The sequence below is a fragment of the Anser anser genome (assembly GCF_964211835.1).
Source record: "Anser anser genome assembly, chromosome: 3".
Taxonomy (NCBI): Eukaryota; Metazoa; Chordata; class Aves; order Anseriformes; family Anatidae; genus Anser; species Anser anser.
Genome location: NC_139722.1, coordinates 39,821,883 through 39,829,850, shown reverse-complemented (window position 1 = coordinate 39,829,850; position 7,968 = coordinate 39,821,883). Strand labels below are relative to the sequence as shown.

Here is a 7,968-nt window from a genome sequence, read left to right as displayed (position 1 = left end):
TGGATCACAGAGAACGAATCCAGGATGATATTGCTTAGCAAAGGCTACCTGAATATATCCCACCAGCATATGTTTGGCTCTGGCCAAGGGAAAGCTGTGAATGAAAAGACTTGCTATGCAGATGGCTCAGTGCAGAGCCTTTGTGGAGAGCATAGACAGATAGACAAGCCATGCTACTAGACAAAGACAGCTTGTCAAAGCAGATTGCATTTCCACCTTCATAAGACCATAATTTCCAGTTGTTCCTGTCAAAATAAATAAATAAATAAACAATAAATAAAAAATAAAAATCAATAAATCCCAGATCCATGTAATCTATTCATAAAACGGAATGGGACTTTGTAAGTAATGCCTTCTCCTACGCTGGTAATTTGCTATCAGCTTGGTCAAGAACAGTCAAATTACTTAATTACACAGAACAGTTATTCTGTAAAGACTTAGGAAAACACGGATAAACGTAACTAATCCCTCTTTATTTATTCCCTGCAAACAAAAGCCTCAGGGTTTCTAGAAAAAAGGGGGGGAGGAAAAAAAAAAAAAAAAAGCTGTGCAATTAACATAATTAGAGATGGATGTCACTCACATCTTCACCACAGCCCACAGACACCCTGGGTATCTTGATTGTGTAGTTAAGTCACGACCAGACACAACTTTTCCGAAGATGGTGTCGCCCAAGGCCGATTTGGTTGCCTCCTCTTGTAATGTTACCTTCCTGCCACTGGATGGCAACTTCTGCAGGCTCCTGAAGTGCCATCATGATGGCAGGGGGCTGAAGGGGCTTGTTGCATTTCTGGTTGGGCCATGTACCAGGAGCTGTGCACCTCTGTGAGCAACACCTTCCCACGTCCGCACGTGTGCGGGAGCCTTACGTGTAGCACAGACATATTTTAGTGGGAATTTAGAAGAAAGGACTAAAGGGATAACTGTGACAAACTCATGCTGTTTATTTGTAGAAGAGGCAGGGAAGGCCCCAAGTGTCCTCCCCCTGCTCCTGGCCACCTCAGCTGGCTGGCTGGGTAGGTGGATGGATGGATGGAGGGATGGAGGGACTCAGCCCATTCCCATAGCTCCGTCCAACTCTAGGTCTGCCTGCTGAAACTATCCCCAGTGGAGGAGCATCTGTGTGCTGGGGATACCTTGAAAAATCTCTCAGAGTCCTCATACCCACAACAAGATGCTGAACAGCCAGTGCTTCCTACCTCCACTGCCACAAGAGCTTCTCTTTACCTGAAAATAAGATATGATTGCAATCAGGAGGGACAAAGCTTCAGATGACTTGGCACTTTTCTTTCCTTGGTGATTACTTTGCTCTAGGTGATGCCTTTACTTTTAAAGAAAGTCATCACAACAGCAATTTGTGGGAGACAGGATCTGTGCTCTTCACATCAAAACAAGAGGAGCTTTCAGCGAACTACTACTGATGAGCATTAAAAGACTGTATCACCGTAACACAACACAAACCTGGCCTGCATTTCATCCCACAGCCTTCCCTGGTCTCAGCAGCCTCCCCTGTCCACCCGGGACACGGCCTGTGATCCCTGAAGTTACAACAGGTGACAGATGCTCCGCATCAAACTTTCTCCACAGAAGAATGTCTTACGGGCTGTGGGTGGAGAACTTTGATGCTGTTTACTATCTGAATGCTGAAAGGATCTTCAGGTTGAAGGGCGGCTTGTGAAACGTCAAAGAAAGCTTTATCCGTGCAGCAGGTGATGGAGGGCTCCCAGCTCTCAGCCCTCTTTCTACTGAAGTGTGGAGGGGTGATGAGGAACACAGGTAACTCCTCCTTCAAGGACACAGTCTCTTCCCCCTTTTAAAGACTGCAGAAACTAGAAAAGCCACAGAACAATTGGACACAGTGAGAGTTCTGGGTGCTAATGTTAGAAAAGCATTAAGATAATCATGGCAAAAAAAAGCAAGGAAACTCAAAGCAGCCCCTCTGGAGAAAGAAAAAAAAAAAAGGAAAAAGATAAAAAAAAAAAAAAAAAGAATCAAAAGAGAGACTATAATAAATTCTGACCAAAAGATTAAAAAAAAAAATCCCTCCCCAACACACATGCACACAAAAGATGAAGAAAAAGGCAGCCTGATTCTATTAACCAAGTATTAGCACCCCTGGCTAAAGAAACCCTGCAAAAAGGAAGGATTAACATTTTCAATAAAGGGGACCAGATATTGCAGTGCTAATCACCAGTGCTCTCCACTGACAGGAGAATGGAAAATAATGTTCTTAATAGTGTGAAACAGAGCAGGAGGTTCACAAGCAAAGAATCAGGGGTTGCTGCGGGCAAATGACAAATAACCTGGTTAGAAAAAGGCATCACAGATTAGGGGAAGTCTCTGCAAGAAATAGCAACTATGCAAATTGTCCCAGCATCCGCGTGTCTGGCTGAACTGCAGCTCTACCAGAGGGCGTCGTGACAAGGTCTTTATCACTAAATATTGAGGCCACATTTTACATCACGATTTTCTAGTCATCATTTAGCGAAAAATAGACCCCTAAATGTCTCATTCATTGCATAATCTCAAGGAGCCTGAGAAAAACATGTTCATTTTCTGAGCAGCTCTGTAGCATAATGCCTGGTCTTCTTGTGCTGCCTGTCAGTACAGTAGGAGTCTGCCTGTTACGTTAAGGTGCACATGGAAAGGTGGGAAATTATGTCGTGTGATTTAGCGTTACTGTGAACGAGTCACGGCCTCTTTGCAGCTGAGTCTGATTGAATCGGTTATTCAGCATCAACCTCTAGAAGCCGAGCAGGACTGGGGCATGGGCCTGTCCCTGCAGAGCAGCTTGCCAGGAAGCCTCCCTGCACGGATATTTTTTGGATAATGAAATATGGTGCTCCTGGTCAGGGGTTTCTATGGGGGAAGATGGCTGGGGAGGTGGGAAGAGAGTCTGAAGGTTTTAGACTTTTTTCTCCTACCACCCTTGCTAGTGCTGTGTTTGCCTGTGATATCCAGTGGGACAGGGCAGTAGCTTTGGATAGCCAGAGCTGTAAGTGCACACACACGTTGACCACGTTGCTTGGGTGCCATGGATGTGGCTATATGCATTAGCTTCATTGTCGCAGCCGGTGTGATCAGACCTGCTACCCCCTTCCGAAAGCCCCTGCAGAGAGCAGCAGTTCTTATACATCCAAAGAGCTTGGGTTCAGTTAAAGTGGTCCATCTCCAGCTGCCACTGAACTGGAGCTCTCAGTTATTTTTTAGTCTGTCTCAGTATGGGGTAAGATACCGGGGGCAGGGATTTGCTCCTCCCCTGTTTTTATGCAACACCCCAGCACAACAGAGTAGGGTTCTCAGTGGGGCCCCTGGCGCTCCCATTGTATGATGTGTTTGAAGATAACTGAGAATCCTCTTGCTCCCCACCTGAAAGCACCCTCAGAGTGAATTAACATTCACACAGTAAGCAGGTATCATTTCACCCATTCCTAAAAGAAAGTGTTTTTTTTTGAGAAGAGTGCATATACTGTATTATCTCCCCACACACTTCCAGGCTTGAGGAGAAAAGCTATCCCTTTTTGAGACTTCAAGGCACTTAAGCAGTCAGGATTTAATTACTGCCAGCATATTAGGATGTTCTCCAAGCTTCTTGGAAGAAGAACGGAGCGGTAGCGGGACCAGGAGCGCAGGCAACCCACACGTTTACTCAGAGGGCTCCTCTCCGAGTTTGCTGAATCACGAACAACTCTGACGCAGGGAATTCACTTGCTTGTGCACGCCTCACACAGCGCTGTGGTAGGGTACAGCTCCATCTTACGCTGCGTTTTGATTCGGCTGGGGGTGAAAGGTACTCACGTTTAAATGCCTTTTCCCTGTTAACTCATTTGCACAGAGTCCACTGCATCCACGATGTCTCATCCCTGGATCCGGGGAAAGATGCTCGTCTGAGGTTTCTCCGAAGCTTCCTCAGAGGCCCTTCAGTTCACGAGAACACTGTTACCAAGAGATTAAATTAATTAAAAATTGATGGCTGTTCTGTACTGGATGTCTTGCAGTCAAGGATATTTAAACAGATAGCAGGGAGAGTGGAGGGAAGATTGCTTGCCAGGGTATTTTTTCCCATTTTTAAATAATAGTTTCATGGGGGCAGGGAGAGGGAACGGCAAGGGTGGAGCCAGAGTAGTGTCTGCTGGTTCTGGGTATGGAAATTTGTCTTACAGATGCAGTATCAGGAAAGAACGGTGCTCTCTGAGAGAGCCACTTTGCCTAAATGGCAGAGTAGGTACCCAGGGAAAAATCAGTGGATTTTACAGATTAAAGCTGTTTGAACCCAAACAGCCATTTGCTGGGCTTATTGCAGGTCCAAGTCTGCCTTGGGTATATGAGGCTGCTGCGGTTCACATGATGCTGGGTTCTCAGTTCTTTAAACCAAGGCCGAAATTTTCAATAATGGCAGTGACAGCGGTTCCTTTGTCCTTTGGTCCCCAGCTGGAGACGACTTTAAAAGAGCTGGGTTTTACAGCGCCTGCTCTGAGCTTACTGGGCACCTTTAAAGGTATCGTGAGCTGAGTGAGTGCCCCAAGGCACCTCTCCTTTTTAAAACCGATACCTGAACTCCACCTGCACCCAGGCAATGTTCTCACCCGAGAGCGATTTGATCTGCCTGGTTTCGTTCTGTTAACAAACAGGTGTGTAAACTGGTTATGTGCATAGTCTTTGTACCTTCGTCCAGCACGAAATGTCAGTATTTTCTGGCATCGTTCCAGGCTGGAGTGGTGATGCCTGTCCCTGTCCCCTGCCCTTACCTGCAAAAACATAAGGGCTCGGTGCGTCACTGTCAGTAGTAGCGGAGGAACAGAGAGGAGTTTTACTGTCTGCAGTGAATTCCCCTGCTTCAGGTTGCATCGGTTATGAATATGAAATTGGAGTTCAGGTTCAGAGAAACAGATCCACTGAGCAAACAGGTTCTCAGTATACATCCCTGTGTGTGTGGGGAGGAGGAACGAGCACTGAAGGAAGAGCAGACTCAGTTTACTGTGTTTTGAAGCAAAGTTCAAGCAAACAAGAAAACTTGTGACATCTAGTCTTGGCTGAGAGATGAATAAATACCTCAGTAGTTCCTCAGGATAAAACAGATTAGATCCTTCCCCATATGATTTGCTATATTGGCTAACTAATTAAAATTAATGGGCTCAGTGACCACCCAAGTTGTATCTTCATTGCTTCTTTAGAAACTACTAATTTCCTCAGAATTAAAATAAAATAAAATAAAAAAATCATTCTGAAGTGGCTGTTATACCTTCTTGTAAGCTTATATTAAATATACACCTTCTTAGTTATAATAAAAAGACCATCATTCAAATATCAAAATGTAATTGACCCGGTTAAAGAACAACAGTTGTGAATTTATTTTTCATTCTAGTTTTCCTCCCTGAAACGAGCCTGTTTTCTTTGGAGAAGAATGGGGAAGAAAAGTCTCAAATAAATGGATGTAATTGCCTTCATTAAAAGCTGGCTGAACGGAGTTTATCCTGTGGGGTCTACTCTCTCTCTCTCCGAGGTAACTTCTCATGTATTTTTAATGGGAAACTTATTACCAATCAGACCTGTATTCTTGCCCCGGTACATGAAGGTGGATGTTCTGCACTTTTTCATCATGCTGGGTCTCCCGGGAAGAGCAACTCATTACAGCGTCAACTGTCCCTGCCCTTTGCAAAAAGCCCCACCAAGGTCATATCAAGAGGTGATGGATAAAGCTGAGCTTTAACCCTTGACCTTGGCTTTCCTGGTGCGGAGTGTTAATAAATCTACATTTAGGGTAGAGGTTCTCTCCCAGCTGCTCTTTGTTTGGGAAAGGGGGTGAAATGCTGACGCACAACAGGTTGCATTTCCTAGGGCGCTGCCTTCCACTTCCCCCCCCCGCAGAGCCCTGCATCCATCGCGGGAGGATGCCTGTGAATACGGCTCAGGCATCTGGCAGCGCTCAATCCACACCATGAACTATCTGAGGCATCTTGCATATACAGGCCCTCCTGTTTTTACAAGGGAACGCTTCCTTGGTACCATGGAAATCAACAGAGCTAACTGCTGGAGCCGTGGGTGAGGCCCAAACTACATTTACCCGTGTCGTTGTCTTCAGAGTCATGTTTGGCGTGACCTTCAAGAGGCTAAGACTTTTTAAAATGCTTCTTCTCACTGCCACACCCAAGGGGAACCAGCACTGTTGAGTACGAGGAGCAAACAAGTCCTTTGAGAGGCTTCAGAAACCATAGGGGTGTACTCCCCTGGCTCAGCAGCCTCTTCCCAGGTGACCAGAAAGCTCTTCCCAAAGTTGTTCAGTGCCATTGCTGCATGTGCCTTGGAAAGAGCAATGCCAGCAAAGGGGACACTGTTTTTCTCCAAATGCTCATTCTTTTTTTTTTTTTTTTTTTCACCTTCTATTCTCAGCCCATTTTCCTGTGCTATCTTTAGAGAGCAGCAGTGGGCTCACTCCGTCTTCTGCATCGTTATTCCTAGGAAGTGTAACGCTGCTGGCTCCCAGGTCCCCCAGTGGTGAAAAGGGCCATTTGGGGCACACCTCAGCATAGATTAGAGAACGAGCAAACTAATGTCCTGGGCTGGTGCAGCGTGTTTCCGTGCACTCTGTTTCTTTTCTGATGAAAAGTAGTGCCCTAAAACTTCCAGTGCGTGAAGGCTGCCCGTGGTAAGCGAGGTGGAAAAATTAGCTCCAGCACAGAGCTACTCTCAATGGCTCTGGGCATTTCAGTGCTGTCATCTTCTAGGGAAGTTAAATTGCTTTGTTCCCTGTATCCAATTAGCCCTATAATCAACTTAGCAGAATGTGGAGCAGGAGTGTGCTGAGATCGGGTATAGTCATTTTGTCAGAGGATATGTTCAGACTGATCTCAAACTGGGGCAAGGACCCAGGAGGAGATCTCAGAGCAGAGGGCAGAGATTGTACCAAGCCAATCAAACCTGGAGCCTGTACAGCACTGGGGGGCTTTCTGCACACTGGAGGAGGAAAACATCGGTACCAGGAGAAACATCAGAAATGCCAGAACTACCAAACCCAGAAATTAATGTCGCATACATTATTTTTTTTATGAATTTTATGAAAACACTGAGGCTTGCTGTCCAAAAAAAAGCAGCCAGCAGTAGCACTGAGAGGTGAGAGGTGCCAGGGTTAGCAGGTGAGTGCAATTGGCTCTCGTATTGTCCCCTCTTGGGCTTTCCGTGCAGCAAGGCTTTGCCCTGTGACTCTGCAATTTGTTTAAACCTTTTGCCAGAAACATGTTTAAGCTCCTTCTTTCCAGGTCTCTGATCCTAGGTAGGATAAATAGCTGGAGCGAAGCCCTTACACCTTTAGAGGAAGATTTAGAATCTCACAGTTTGTGCAGGCATATTAGACGGAGAGTTCGCAACCCTGCGGCTAATCAGCCAGCACTCTGGAAAAGCGTGACCTTTTTTCTCAGCTCCTTTGCAGTGGGCACCAGTCCAGCATTTGCTTTGCATGATTAGCCAAGGTGACAACCGCTGCCGGAGCAGTTCAAGGTCTGATGCCAATGGCACAACCGATTCACGTCCCGGGCAGGCTCTCTGAGGCATCCCTTCTCTCTCTTTGGGTAGATGTTTCTGACAAATGCCCATTTGCTCCTCGGTTCAGTTCTCCCAAGCCATGGCATTTAGGGCAGAGTTCAAAACAAAGGCCACGCGAGTAGGTCAGCAGTTCATAAGCCAGAGAATTAAGCAAGGTGGAGAAAGAAAAGGAAGTGTAATGACCTTCTTGTAACGAGGCACCTGAAATTGTATGTGTTTTTCTCAACTTTCAGAGTGATCTGTAAAGCAGGGAGATGTAACACGAGGTGGAGTGGGACTAAATGGAGCACAAGTGACCTTCTGATGGCAATTGAGATAAAAACATGGCATCTGCTCTTCAGACATGGTTGGCCCAGCTGGGCCCTGTGGTGGTTGTGTGGTGTTACCAGCAAAGGCTTATCCAACTCAACTATGAAGTCTTATGCTGTT

General features: G+C 46.0%; 1 long non-coding RNA gene across 1 annotated transcript; it reads right to left on the bottom strand.

The window, feature by feature from the left end:
- Window positions 1-336: 336 nt before the first annotated feature.
- LOC310897730 lies at window positions 337-5,847 on the bottom strand. Its single transcript, XR_014582508.1, has 3 exons — window positions 4,749-5,847; window positions 3,799-3,936; window positions 337-1,829 (listed from the first exon to the last, which is right to left on the bottom strand). It is a non-coding gene; the product is annotated as an uncharacterized lncRNA (long non-coding RNA).
- Between the last annotated feature and the right edge of the window lie 2,121 nt (window positions 5,848-7,968).